Source organism: Pseudorca crassidens, chromosome 10 (genome assembly GCF_039906515.1).
Source record: "Pseudorca crassidens isolate mPseCra1 chromosome 10, mPseCra1.hap1, whole genome shotgun sequence".
Classification (NCBI taxonomy): Eukaryota; Metazoa; Chordata; class Mammalia; order Artiodactyla; family Delphinidae; genus Pseudorca; species Pseudorca crassidens.
This window is the reverse complement of record NC_090305.1, coordinates 33,024,537-33,040,342: the sequence shown is the minus strand read 5'-3', so window position 1 is coordinate 33,040,342 and position 15,806 is coordinate 33,024,537. Positions and strand designations below refer to the sequence as shown.

The window sequence follows — 15,806 nt, the reverse complement described above, 5'->3', positions numbered from 1 at the left end:
GAATTCCTGCCAAAGGAGCAAAATTCTTCAGAAGGAGAAAAGGAATTGAAAACACAAGAAGAGGGTTTCCCTTTGGTGGGGGCAAGATGACTTGCAGTCATCTTGCAGTGTAGCAGGAGAGAAGGCAAAAAATTGGCACAAGTGCAAGGAGGTTTAGGAATTGGAGATAGAATATAGGGCTCTCTGTTCTGGTGGCTTCTGTTTTCTCAGTGAAGTCTGAGGCAGGGCCAGCAACCTAAAGTAAAGGAGGAAAGGGTGTGGATGGTTTGAGATGAGGAGGACACCTCACCTTGGACAGCAGGAAGTGAACTCACTGAGACACCAGATAGGGTGGCTGGGCATTATTGAGTGGCTGGAGGTAGGGGGTAGGTCTGAATTTAAGGTGAAACCAATCGACCCAGTTAGTTGTGTGGTTTTCTGCCACCAACGTTCAGCTATAACAAGGGAAGCAAAAGCAGCCAGGTGATCAGTTCAACCAAGATTGGCGTTTGGCCCCCCAGGTGTGATAGGAAGAGAGGAGCTAGGGAATTGAGGGTGGTTGCAAGGGTGTGATTAGTGATGAACCTTGAGATGTTATTTGGGTAGGAAAGCAAGAGAGGATAATGAGGGTGGGGGGCGAAGAATTTAACCATGAAAATCAGTTTTGGTTAATAAAAAGTGACTTAATGGGTAGAAAATTTCAGCCGGGGATGATGAAAAAGTTCTGGAGCTGGATAGTGACAACAGTTGTACAACAATGTGAATGTACTTAAAGCTAATGAACTGTACACTTAAATGGTGAATCTTATGTATGTTTTACCACAATTTAAAAAAATGCATTCGGGAATTGCCTGGCAGAGCAGTGGTTAGGACTCCGTGCTTTCGCTGAGGAGGGCCCAGGTTCAATCCCTGGTCGGTGAACTAACATCCCACAAGCCACATGGCACGGCCAGAAAAAAGAAAGAAAAAGAATTAACATTTAAAGGTTTGTGGCAGGTACAGATGTTACTTGCACACTGCCTTGGACTATTTGCAAAGTACTATGTTTTCTATGGAAGAAAGGTTTAGAAAGCATATCTCAAATTATTGAGGCTAAAGAGACAGTATCCCCTCTTATCATGGTCCCAAACTTGAGTAGGCATAACAGTCACCTGTAGACACAGAGGTTCTGGCGTAGGACCATGAAATCTTATGTTTCCCTGTTCCCGCACTTATTCTAAGCCTTTAGCATAGCATTTAAAACAAGCTGGGCACTTAGTAACCATTTTCTGGCTAAATACTTAGACAACCCAGGTTAGAGTAGAATGGTGGGAACCAAAGAAAAAAACATTTTTGAGATAGGTAGAAATCAGCAAGGCCTTATAGTACATTGTGATCTCTGTGGGTAAGAGGAAAATCAGATTAAAGGGAGAGAAACAGGGAAAGTCATTTTTTTTTAAATTCAGATAATACCAAGTGGAACTTTGTAGCACTCTCCCTAACCTCCCTTTCTCTTCTTTCCTCAGACTGCTGTCATTCTTTTCATAAGGTTCCTCTGTTCCCCAAATGGCCTACAGAATAAGTAACAGTAAAGTAAAATTAGAGAAGAGGAGAGCAGGGTAGATGATAGGATTCAAAATAGAGGTCTGGGGCTTCCCTGGTGGCGCAGTGGTTGAGAGTCCGCCTGCCGATGCAGGGGACTCGGGTTCGTGCCCCGGTCCGAGAGGATCCCACGTGCCGCGGAGCGGCTGGGCCTGCGCGTCCAGAGCCTGTGCTCCGCGGCGGGAAAGGCCACAGCGGAGAGAGGCCCGCGTACTGCAAAAAAACAAAACAAAACAAAATAGAGGTCTGTGGTCTTTCCTGGGAAGATAGCAAGGTCATTTGTCAGGGGCAGAGGCAAAAGGTTTTGAGTTTGAGGGGAGTAAATTTGTGGAATGTGTCAGATGTGGGGAAGGTGGACGAAAGGAATGGTACTTGGCTGCAGTGAGGCAACATGAATTAAGCAACATACCAGTTCCATCTGCATGGCATGGTTCTCTCGTGATCAATAATGTTCTAGGGTGGAAGTGGAAAATACAGTGGGTGAGGGGGCTAGCAGAAAGCGGGGGGGTGGGGGGTGGATGTTAAATGAATGTGAAGTGGGAGAGCTGACAGAGAAGGAAGGAGGTGTGGACTTGAAAGCCCTAAAAGGGAAACCTTGTAAGTGGTACCTCGCTGAATGGAGATGGGCCCAGGAGGCGGCTCTGCTGGGGTGGCTTGCCCACGTGTAGTGCAGTTCACAAGTGCTCAGGGCTGGCAACATACCCAGTTTGGGAACGTGGAAGAAAGAGGTCTTGGGGAGAGGCAGCCTGATCTTTTTTCCCCCTTACCTCATATGTGCTTCCGCTCAGGAAAAGATCCTGAGACCTCACTGTACCAGATCTGAAACCCAGGTTCCCCTTCCCTGTAATCCTAATCAACTTTATATAGTTGTTATTTAATTATAAATTTCTTTTTAATAAAGTTGGAAAATTGAACATTTTCTGTTTTTGTGGGTTCTTTGGCTTATCTTGCAAACACATTGAACATTCATATTACCTGAAATAAAAATCCTAAATGTGAGGGAATGAGGTATGAACGGTATTGCCTTTCTAGGAAAGGCTTATTTCAGTTCATCTGAAATCCAGGGTGCTTCCTTGTAGCATCAGAAATTAAACATGTGTCACAGGTGTCCCAACCTGTGACTGTAACATTTTCACAAGAAAGAAAATGGGGGAAAGGAGAAAGAATATTGTTAAACCTTAACATTATTTCGGGCCCTGACGGGTGTTTAGTATTATTAAATTCTGACAACACCCTGTAGGTAGGTTTGTTCCATTTTATAAGTAATGAAACTGAGGTTTAGAAATGATAAATAACTTGCCCAAGGTTACATTACTAAGCGGTAGAGCTGGGAGTTGAATATATACTGCATGTCCATGCACGATACATTTTGCCCTTAGTATTAAGCCCATGTATAAGATTTTATCTATAAATGACTGCCTACTAGTTAAACATTTTGAGGTTTTAAAATTAAAATTGGATGACCTTTGTTTCAATAGGACGAATAGGGAAAAGTACTGTTTTATTGATAAATAAAAGTGGTGATCAAAAAACCCAGAATCTTAACCCAGAATCTTATGTCGATAGTCAAATTTTAGGTCAGAGCAGTTATTCTGCTCCTTCTGCAGATAATTCAGTTTTTTATTTGCATAGTGTGGTGAGTCAGACATGCATAGTATTGCTCCCAAGCTCTATACTTGGGAGCAATCAGGGATTATGAATCATATCTTTCACTTAGCAAAAATCCTAATTGGAAAAAAGAACACTTAGAACCTTAATTAAACATGATATGGTACAGCTCAAGTTGTTCCCTTGCTTGGAATGTTGTCAGTGTAATCAAAGTACAGATTTGGATTTAAAACGTACAAAGTGTGATTCGCTTTAAGGAAACATTCTTTTAAAGAGGCCATACTGTAGGTTGAATATAAGGCCAGTAAAATAACGTGTCAGAAGGATTTTTTCCTTTTCTTTTTGACCCTATGAGAAAGCTGAGCCCTGATGGACAACAGTAATAAAAGATGATGAAACATTCTTACTGTGGATTTTTTAGTTCACTGGGGCTGACCTACAGCTCTTGATCGTTAAGTTGGTCCCTGAACAGTCTGAGGTAGTGCATGAGTTCATGCAAGGCTCCCAGAGCTAACCTGAATTTTCCTTCTTTCCCAGTGAGAACCAGCCCTCTCACTATTACTAGTGGTAAGCCTAATTTGGGGAGATGAAGAATTTCATTATCTTGTGGTAAATGTCATATGGGAGAGACTTTCAAAATTTGTTATGTAGACTAAATATTTTGAACATAACTAAGGAATGTTAAGACTGCTGTTGTATGTATTAAAATCACCCATCTTTAACAGTTGCTTGCAGTGATTTCAGATTTTTATTGTAATTTTTTAAAAAAGATAATCAGTTTATTTATCCGATTTCTTGGTTTTTATTGTACAGTTGGTATTCAGCTCTCCTTCGAATAATATTTTACAGTGTTAGGGCCACCACCATCAGTTGATTTTTTTTTTTTTTTGAGGTACGCGGGCCCCTCACTGTTGTGGCCTCTCCCGTTGCGGAGCACAGGCTCCGGACGCGCAGGCTCAGCGGCCATGGCTCACGGGCCCAGCCGCTCAGTGTCATGTGGGATCTTCCCAGACCGGGGCACGAAACTGTGTCCCCTGCATCGGCAGGCGGACTCTCAACCACTGTGCCACCAGGGAAGCCCCATCATTTGATTTTTAGCAATAATTTTTAAAGCCCTAAGCATTTCCCCTGAATTAAAAAAAAAAAAAAAAAGCCATAGTTGTTGAATGTTTAGCTTTAGTGTAATATACACGAAAGTTTTATGAATATAAAATAACTTAGGATAGTTTATAATTATTTTCAGTAGTCATTTCTCAATAAGTAGTAGAGCTGGAGAAACCTGGATGCCATATTGAGAGATTAAATTTAAAATCTTTATATCTGTGTTTGGCAAACAAAGGTATTACATACAAAATTTAAATTACTGTCAAAGAAAGTTTTCTAGAGCAAAGTTTAGTTTTTTAAACTGGACCTAACCTGCGAAGTAGAAAAATAGATTTTTTTTTAATGTGGAGAAATGTCTTCAGATTTAGAAATAACTCATTCCATGTGTAGAGACTGTTATCCACACACACAAAAAAAATCAGATTATTTTCTCCTGATTACTGAGAGTAAAAGTTTTCGATTGTGTGGTTTTAACTTGGAAGTATTTCTCCTAGGATTTAAAATAAAAATGAATGCTGCTACATTTAGATTTTTTAACTCTGATACTTCCTAGAAGTGCAAAGAAATATATTTAGGAATAGGAAGTAAGAATAAACTGACCTATTTGTATTCTGATTCTCCAGATCTGTGAGAATCAGGATTGGAAAGATCATGAGAGTCCAGCCTCTTTTCTCTAGGTGTGATCATACTTAAAAGATGTAGATTTACACCTAGAGATGTTTGGAGCTACCTCTATCCATAAACCTCAGGATCGCTTGCTTGCTTATTTATTTATTTTAGTTTTTTTTTTTCACTTTACTGGTCTAATTTACAAGGTAAAGAATAACTGATTTCTTTTTTTTTGAGCTCACTTCTCCCTCGAGCTACTGCCCTAATTCTTTGCTCCTCTAGCTTTGTTGGGGTTTTTTTTCCCCAAAGTTTTAAAACTATTTTACTTGTTTCTCTTCATTAGTCTGATTTTTATGTCACATGTATACTTAGAATTATTTTCTGTTACAGCATATATTACGTAGGTAAAACAATCTGAAAGTAAATGTCCAAAGAGAATAATCAAAGAAAAATGAAATTTGGTGAACTGTGTTTGAAAAAGAGGAGTGGAGAGGGCCTTAACTTACCTAGAAATGTAAAATGGACATTGTGCCATGTGAAAACCTGTGCATACCGGAGAAGATTTCCTTATCTTTTTAATATATTTTATGAGTACCATATTATTACTGTACATTCTTTTTTCATTTGCACTGTCATGTTAAGGTTCTAAGGTTAAATGAGATAAATAATCAATTAAGAAATCACCATAAGTCTTGCAGGGGTCTGTTTACATGTCTTCCCCACCAATACTCACAAAGAGAATAGTGCATGTGCTATAGTCAAGATGACTGAAAAGATCTGCATCTAATGTTAAAAAGTTGTCTAAACTGTTTTTCAGAAATGTGCACATTGGATATGCAGCACAAAATGAACAATATACAGAGATGTGTTAAAGTCTTCATGTAAACGAATACTTTAGTTCTATACATACATGTAAACTTAAATTGTTTAATAAACACATTTTCATTACAATTAGATGCTCCCCAACTAAAACTGATATTGTGTCAAAAAATGTGACATAAAACCTATTTGACATTAACCTTTTATTTTTGTCACACATTACATAAGTTCTCAACTCATTATTTAAAATATGTTCTATGTTCCAAATTACCTTACTATCCAAATGTTACCTTGAGCTTGACTCTCAAGTATGTCTTCAGGATATAATATACATGAAAGGCACAAAGCAAATAATTTATTTTCAGAACATGACATGGATTTGGTATATGTATATGCGTTGTATGTATATACCTTTAAAATATTTTCCACCCTTTTAAGATTTTTTTTTTTTTTTTTTTTTTTGCGGTGCGCTGGCCTCTCACTGTTGTGGCCTCTCCCGTTGCGGAGCACAGGCTCCGGACGCGCAGGCTCAGCGGCCATGGCTCACGGGCCCAGCCGCTCCGCGGCATGTGGGATCTTCCCAGACCGGGGCACGAACCCGTGTCCCCTGCATCGGCAAGCGGACTTTTAACCACTGCGCCACCAGGGAAGCCCTAAGATTAATTTAAAGTTAAAAATATTCTGGAAATTTTCTGGCAGTCCAGAGGTTAGGACTCGGTGCTCTCACTGCCGAGGGCCTGGGTTCAACTCCTGTTTGGGGAACTAAAATCCCATAAGCCACGTGGTACAGCCAAAAATAAATAAATAAATAAAAATATTCTGGTGTTTTTCTTCCTTTCCAGAATGTTTCTTTTCTAAATGGAATGTCATGTTTTGAAAAGTTATTACTGTAACTATTTGGAAAGAAAAAGGCACTGCACTGATAATTGATCATCAAATATTTATTAAATGCTAATTTTGTGCAGGGCACTTGGAGGGTACAGGAACATGTGATCTAGGTGGGTGGATAATAAGTACATGCAGAAAAGTACACAGCAGCATGTGATAAGTGCCAAATGAGAGAGCAAAGGAGAGAGAGCCTTTGACCGAAGTGTGTGAGCGCGTCCATCCATTCACTCATTCAGCAAATATTATTGAGTACCTAATATGTGCCAGGTGCCATTCTAGGCTCCAAGATGCCTCAATGAGCACGACTCTCATGAGAAGACAGACAGCATACCTAGGTAAACTTGTAAGTTATAGGGAGAAAAATAAAGCAAGACAAGGAAGATGTGGAATGCTGCGGGGATGGGAAGGTGGTCACTGGTAGGTCATGATCCTCGGGGCAGAGAGTTGAAAGAAGTAAGGAGTGAGCCTTATCTTAAAGAATGACATTCCAGGCAGAGAGCAGCCAGTGCAAAGGGCCTGAGGCATGAGCATGACTGGTGAGTTCTAGGCCTGGGAAGTCAGCAAGGGCTAGAATCAGAAAGAAGTCAGAGAGGTTTGGGGGTGGGGGTGGGGGCCATTGTTTACTCAATGGTTATTCACAATTGAACATAGAAAAGGAGTTTGGTTTTTACCATGAGAAAAATGGGGATTCATTGGAGGGTTTTGATTTATGTTTTAAAGGTATTGCTTAGGAGGTTGTGGTGAGAATAGATGCAGGGGGTAAAAGAGGGAGAGCAGAGAGGCCAGATGAGAGGTGATGACGGCTTGGACTAGGGAGGTAGCAGTGGAGGTGGTGTGTGGTTGGATTCTGGATCTGTTTTGAAGGTATAGCCGATGGGATTTCTTGATGGATGGGATGTGGGGCGTGAGAGAGTGAGCAATGAAGGGTCACATAAAAAATTAAATTTGAACTGGAACCTAAGGCATTTGTTGACCAGGAGAAGACGGCAAAGCAGAGGAATTTAGGTGGGAAAGAAAGAAATTAAGTGAGAAGTATATAAGAGGGGCAAGACAGTGGGGAATCTTCGTTGGATGAAGTGAGAAGTTTCTCAAAGACGAGAGAGAAAAGAAGGAAGGCTGGGATGGGACATTGGGATAACAGTTTGTGAACTGCACTCAATGCAAGGCCAAAGTATTTGAATTTTTCTTTACGTACAAAAAAATCATAAAGTTTTTCAAGCAAGGCAGTTATTTGACTAAGAGAGAAAGAAGCATTGTAGTTAATAATAGCCTTGGAACGAGACAGATCTGTGTTCCAATCCTGGCTCTTTTCCTTTCTGTGCTGTCTCCAGTAAATTATGTAACCTCTCTGGGGGCATGTGCCTTAGTTTCTCTGGCTTGAGGATTTGCAGAGGAAGTTTGCCAGGATTAAGTGAGACCATGCATACAAAGAGTTAACAGTGCCTCACTAATTTGGAGCTTAACCATCACTACTTTTTAAAATTATTGTTATAAAAAAATGTTAAAGCAGTGTTTAATTAGACTAGTTTGCTAATAGTGAATGAATGAGTGAATGGCTCCTTTAGAAAATGAAATTGACTTTTTGTCTTAAGTGAATTATTTCTGTCAGTCAGTATTGCTTTCCAAGACTAGGCAATGCCCCTTGAAATTCCTGTTAGTTGTCCAGTGGTATACTTTTATCAGAACAGCAGGGGATGTAATACAGAGCTCTCCCCTCAAACACTTAGAGACCAAATATAACAAATTCCCATCTTGACATTCTCAGTTTAGTATAGAAAAGACTGAGAAATTTAGCAGTAGAAGCCTGATGTCACTCTAAAACCCACTTTCCAAAAATCAGTGTCCTGCTGATCACTGGTCTGCAGAATGGAGGTTTAGAAAATGCTGGGAAAGTGAAAAAAGGCATATGGGCTTTGATTTCGTTTAAATATAAAACATACTTTAAAAAATAAAAATATACTAAAGAAAAAGATTGAAAAAGTATGTTCCAAAGTATTAGCTCAGGCTGCCATAACAGAATACAGATGACCCTTGAACAACATGGGTTTGAACTGCATGGGTCCACTTATGCACGGATTTTTTTTTTTTCACGGAATACCTACTACAGTACTCATGATCCACAGTTGATTGAGTCTGCAGATGCAGAGTAACTGCCTATGTAGAGAACTGACTATAAAGTTATATGTGGATTTTCGACTGCACAGATGGTCAGAGCTCCAACCCTTGAGCTGTTCAAGGGTCAACTGTACCATAGACTGTGTGGTTTAAACAGCAGAAACTTATTTTCTCACAGTTCTGGAGGCTGGGCAGTCCAAGATTGGGGTGCCAGGTAGTTCGTTGGCTGGGGAAGGCCCTTTTCCTGGTTTGCAGATTGCCACCTTCTTGCTGTCCTCACAGGAGCTCTGGACTCTCTTCCTCTTCTTATAAGATCGCCAGCCCTATTGGATTAGGGCTCTACCCTTGTGAACTCATCTAACCTTAATTATTTCCTAGAGACCCTGTCTCTAAATCCAGTCACATTAGAGCTTAGGGTTTCAACATGAGTTTTGTGGGGGACACAATTCAGTCCACAGCAGTTACTGCTATAGGCAGTGGAATCATAAGTGATCTCCATTTTCTTCTTTATGCATTTCTGTACTTTCCAAACTTTCTGCCGTTGAGGCTGTTGGGTGAAACTGGGTTCCACTTATATGAGTTACCTACAGTAGTCAAACTCATAGGGACAGAAAGTAGAATGGTGGTTGCCAAGCGCTGGGGGGAGGGGAAAGGGAGAGTTAGCATATAATGGGTACAGAGTTTCAGGCTTGCAAGATGAAAAGACTTCTGGAGATGGATGGTGGCGATGGTTGCACAACAGTGTGAAGGTACTTAATACCACTGAAGTGTTCAGTTAAAAATGGTTAAGATGATGAATTTTATGTTATGTGTATTTTACCACACATACACACAAAAATTCTCAGCCCCCTCTCCAAGAAAGGCCCCAAAAAACTTCTAAAAAATATATAGCTTTTGGAGTTAGACAGATTGGGTTTAAATACTAGTTCTGTGTTGATGTAGTGGTTCTCAAACATGAGTGTGCCTCAGGATTACCTGGATGGCTTGTTTAACACCCCCTGAATTCCTGGCCTAGTAGGTCTGGGGTGGGCCTGAGAATTTGGATTTTTAACAAGCTCCCAGGTGATTGAGAGCCTACAGCAAGTTCCCTGTTTGTAAAAGTGGGTCTGTTTGTCAGCTGTGAGGCTTATGTGGGAGTACCTGGTTCATGAGCTCTCAGCATCAGTTTTAGTTTCTTTTTAGCAGTGTTTGTTTGCTTTTTCCTCAAATAATTTACTATTGGATCTTTTTCTCATGTATTTAAGATCATTTTACACAAACATGAAGAAATAACTTATTTTAAAAATTTATTTTATTCAAGTATAGTTGATTTACAATATTGTTAATTTCTGCTGTACAGCAAAGTGATTCAGTTATACATATATATATTTTTTCATATTCTTTATCACAGAATATTGAATAGAGTTCCCTGTGCTATAGAAGAAACTTATTTTTAGAAATATATATTAAAGTCTTTAAATATGTAAGAAGCATGTGAAATTAACTTTGCTTCTTAGAGAAGATTAGGATTATTTCAGTCCAATGGCTAGACTAGGGTTATCTTTGGAACTGATACTTAATATTCAACTTTTTTCCTTTTCCAAATTATATCTGTGTGTGTGTGTGTGTGTGTGTGTGTGTGTGTGTGTGTGTGTGTAGGGGGTTGTAATCTGGTGAAAACAAGGGTTATGGCAACTCCCTTCCCTTCATCCTCCCCTTCCATAAAAAAATCCCACAAACAAAACCTCTTGGAAACCATATGTAAATAATTAGGGTAAATATTATTCATACCTCTTTAACTGTTCTTAAATCTTAAAGATTTCCACCTTGTGGCTGTCCATACAGGCTAACAAGGGGAAATGAGCCTCTAGGCCAGTGTTTTTCCTAAACTAAGTTCTATAAAAGTCTCTAGATGGGAGCTGTCCAGTATGGGGGGCACTAACCACAGACGACTATTAGTGCCTGAAATGCGCCAGTTGTGATGTGCTCTAAGTATAAAGTCCACACCAGATTTTGAAGACTTTGTATGAGAAAAAGTATGTAAAATATCTCATTAATTTTATATTAATTACATGTTGAAATGATTAAATAAATACTAAATAAATTTTTTTTTAATTTTTTCCAAAATAGCTTTTGGGTATTCTGGACAAAATAAAACGCAGTTGACCCTTGAACAATGTGACAGTTAGGAGCACCAACCCCCTATGCAGTCAAAAATCCACATATAACTTTTTTTCCCCCCAAAACTTAAATAATAGCCTACTGTTGAACAGAGCCTCACTGATAACATACAGTCAATTAACGTATATTTGGTGTGTTATACTTATTATATACTGAATTCTTACCAAAAAAAGTAAGCAAGAAGAAAGAAAAGGTTTTTAGGAAAATCATACACGGGGGAATTCTCTGGTGGTCCAGTGGTTAGGACTCTGTACTTCCACTGCGGAGGGCTCGGGTTCAATCCCTGATCAGGTAACGCAGCGAGGCAAAAAAAAAAAAAAAGAAAAGAAAAGAAAATCATACAGAAGAGAAAATACATTATTTAGAGTACTATACTGCATATATCCATACCATTAAGTTTATGACGTCTGTTTACAAGATGAATTGTCTTGTCAGTACCTACATCAATATTGTCTTATATAATACAAAACACTATAGATGTTACATGTATCTCTAACACTAGACATCAAAAATGAAAAGATAATGTGAAAAAGAAATTTATATTTATGTATGGGTATAGTGATTCATGCATTGGTAAAGAAAAAGCAGCAATATGATTGCTTTATGGTGGCCTGTACGATTGCTTCACAGTAGCCCAGCCTCTGTGGGCTGAATGAATCATTATATGAATGAATCATTATAAAATGAATGAATGAATGAATCATTCATTATAAAATGTTTATGGCATATAGTATTACAGTCATATTCATAATACAGTATTGGAAACATTGTTATATTTTTCTAAAAAACCACTTACCTATTATGATAGGCTGATATGCAGGTCTCCGATTACGAGAGAAAGAGGCATACTTTACAGTAATGTAATTCCTTTTTTTAAAAAAATTTTTTGGCCTTGCCGCACAGCATGTGGGATCTTAGTTCCCTAACCAGGGATCACACCTGCGCCCTCTGCATTGGCAGCACGGAGCCTTAACCACTGGACCACCAGGGAAGTCCCACAGTAATGTAATTCTTTGAAAGCAAAGTTATAAAACAGTAAGAAAACAAGCACTGTTAATTTTGTATTAAATATCACTCACCTTATGCCTATGTAAGGAGAGGCTATCCACTTCCATACAAGTCTTGCTCATGATGTTCTACATGTATATATTTGTAAATGTATTGGGAAAAAAAAAACCTGTGTATAAGTGGACCCTCGCAGTTCAAACCTACATTGTTCAAGGATTAACTGTATATTACAACAAATTACACTTTAAAAAGTTTAGGGCTTCCCTGGTGGCACAGTGGTTGAGAGTCCGCCTGCCGATGCAGGGGACACGAGTTCGTGCCCTGGTCCGGGTGGATCCCACATGCCGCGGAGCGGCTGGGCCTGTGAGCCATGGCCGCTGAGCCTGTGCGTCCGGAGCCTGTGCTCTGCAACGGGAGAGGCCACAGCAGTAAGAGGCCCGCGTACCGCAAAAAAAAAAAAAAAAAAAAAAAAAAAAAATTTAGCTACTAGAACATTTTGAATCTCATGTGTGGCTCTCACTTGTGACTCATGGTGTTTCTATTGGACAGCTGTGCTGCTCTAGACCCACGGGAGTTAATAGGTGTTGGGAGTGGAGTTGGGAGAGAATGGAGGGTTCTGTGGCAAAGTCAGTGTGGGAAACAGTGACTTTTAAAAAGCAGGAGGTCTGGGGACTTCCCTGGTGGTCCAGTGGTAAAGAATCCGCCTTCCAATGCAGGGGACGCGGGTTAAATCCCTGGTCGGGGAACTAAGATCCCACATGACACGGGGCAGCTAAGCCCGCACGCATCACAACTACTGAGCTGGCATGCCTCAACGAGAGAGCCTGCCTGCTACAAACTACAGAGCCCACGCGCCCTGGAGCCTGCACGCCACAACTACAGAGAGAAACCCCACATGCCACAACTAGAGAGAGGCCTGCACACCACAACAAAGAGCCAAGAAAGAAAGAAAGAAAGGAAGAAAGGAAGGAAGGGAGGAAGGAAGGAAGGAAGGAAGGAAGGGAGGAAGGAAGGAAGGAAGGAAGGAAGGAAGGAAGGACTTTAAAAATAAATAAATAAAAAGCAGGAGGTCTGATGTATATCATGAATTACTGAGACGGGTATGTGATATGTTACGCTTCCCAAAGTTATTTCATTATGGAACCTCTGCCAGCCTTTTTTGTTTAAAGGACTCCTTTCCCTGAAGTCTTACATGGAAAAGACTAAAGTGCTGCTCTCAGCTACGATGCTCCCACAGCTCCTTTTCTCGAAGCCGGTGCCAGTGTATTTCTCCTTACTTATATTTCTCCCTACTTTTTTAATATAATTATTTACTTATTTTATTTATTTATTTTGGCCGCACTGGGTCTTAACTGTGGCACCAGGATCTTCGTTGCATTATGTGGACTTCTTAGTTGTAGCATGAGGCCTCTTAGTTGCGGCATGCATGCATTCACCAACCAGGGCTTGAACCCCGGGCCCCCTGCATTGGGAGTCGGAGTCTCATCCACTGGACCACCAGGGAAATCCCTCCCTACTTTTTATAGTGATAGATTTACAATAATGTGCTTCACTTTTCTCAGCAAAAATACCTTATAATAAGTTGATTTAAAATTTTAGAATTGTAATTGATGGAATAATGAGGTTTTCTGCTGTGGGAGAAAGTGTTTTAAGATTCTCAACTGCTGTTTTTTGGCATGGGAAACATTTACAGAAATCAGACCTTCCAAAAATCCTGTTTCCACCCACAGAGATGAGAAGCATGGGCTTGGGAATTAGAGATTTGAATTCAAACTTCTGTCTCGCTGCTTACAAACTGCAATGTTGGGCAACTGTCTTACATTCTCTCTAAAAATAGGGATAATAATACATACCTGGCAGGATTGTATTAGAAGGATTAGGACTGTGTAAAGTGTGTGGCAGAGGGAAGGCGCTTAGTGAATGTTAGCTGCCACTACAGTTTTTATCATATCATACGCCTTGGTATATTAATAATATTAATTTAATCTATATTTTTAATAGGTAATAGTAATAATAATAGCAAGAATCATTAATTGTAAAAAGGGCTTAATGTTACTGTAAATATCCATGCTAGTATATGTTTATTTTCATGCACATTGATAATGCTTACTACAGTTTGGAAGATTATTTCAGATGTAGCTGTCTTGCCTTTCCAATAAGATTATCAGCTACTTGAGAGCTGGGACATATTACACACTTGTGTGGGGCTTTTTTTTGTGTTTTCTTTAACCCTCTACCCTGCCCTTCCATCACAGGCTTATTTTAATAAATAAATGATCATTGAATCAAGCCCTCATTATCATTCATGAGTATGATAAATTACAGTTCTGCTTAATATATCATGCTTTTTTTTTTTTTTTTTTTTTTTTTTTGCGGTTTGCGGGCCTCTCACTGTTGTGGCCTCTCCTGTTGCGGAGCACAGGCTCCAGACGCGCAGGCTCAGCGGCCATGGCTCACGGGCCCAGCCGCTCCGCGGCATGTGGGATCTTCCCAGACCGGGGCACGAACCCGCGTCCCCTGCATGGGCAGGCGGACTCTCAACCACTGCGCCACCAGGGAAGCCCCATGCTATTTTAATGTAATTTGTTAAAGAAAAATTATGATATTAATGATATGAGACTCATTAACAAAATTTGCAAGCTTTCATTAGAAGTTTAAGAAAAAGTTAAATAATGACAAACCTTCATAGAAAAATAATTTTACTAGGTGAAGCAAAACTGAAGAACTTAAATATTTAGAGAGGTAAATAAGGTGTTCTAAAAGCAAGACTATGAAGACATAATGAAGCAAAAAAAATTTATTCTAATTTGTTCAAAAGAACGATACTGAATAATGGCGGTAATAGAGCTATGGATCTATCCTATTTTAAATGACCCAGAAGTGATAGAAGAGGGTCAAACTAAATGAAAAGTCTTCACCTCTTTCCTAAGGAAAAGGGTTGTGTTGTGGCACAAATCTCTCTGAAGTTGGGACTGTGTTCGAAACCAGTTACGCAGTTTCCCGACATCACTTGCTTCTAGCACATGTGACTGCCACTTCAGAATGATGTGGTTTTAAGTCCAAAAAAATTTTTTTTAATTACACTGAGCTGGCCTTAAAAACGAAACATAGTGTTTTATTCTTAGATCACCAGAGGCTGTTTCTAAGTTACTTGACTCTTATATGAAGGTTCAATAATCTATAGCAGGATAGCCCAGAAGTGAGTATAGAAAAAGGTGTTAATTTACATGTCTGTTCAATTCCAAGCATTCATGTAAAAACTAGAAAAGTAAATGATTATGTGGCTATTTTCTACAGTGGACATTTGGGAGAATAAAGATGTGAATTTTGACTAAGCTTTCCAGAAAGGACTGTTGCATGTTTATCAGATGAAACTTACCTTTGTATCTCACTCTGGTCCAAGGTGGAGAATGTTGATGGGCTTTTCCACTGCAGTGTCAGGTTTTTTTAATTGTAAAATGCATTTCTGTTGCCCTCTACTAAGCTTGCAGAAAACTAGGTTATACTTCACCTTCCTCTCTCAGGGCATTCTTTGGTATCTTTGGTGATAGTGAAGAGTATCTTTTCTGCACTGTTGAAATTGGCAGCTTGCTGCTACCATCCTGTGCATCTGGCAGCACCTTCAGCATCTTTGCATTGCAAAAATGTACATCCAAACAGTGTGTAGAAATGGCCATTGTGTGCTTAGCAAGTTTAAAAATATATTGTGAATTATATTCAGATGTTCAGAATTCCTTTGTTATTTGTTACTGGATTGAGTTTATTTGTTTCACATGTTGAACAACTGTCCTGGACCCCAACAGTACAAGGGCTCCATGGACTGACCCCTAAAGGATCTGTGGTTAGAATTAGGGAGAACTAGGGAGAGGGAGGCCCGTGAACTTGGATATGAAAAAAATTGCATGTTATTTTCACTAGACTCCAATTGAAATTTG

At 39.6% G+C, this 15,806-nt stretch overlaps 1 protein-coding gene across 5 annotated transcripts in view; it reads left to right on the top strand.

Annotated features, from left to right (window-relative positions):
- Nucleotides 1–15,806, top strand: part of BICRAL (BICRA like chromatin remodeling complex associated protein) — a 105,273-nt gene that overhangs the window by 29,193 nt on the left and 60,274 nt on the right. The window lies entirely within an intron of this gene.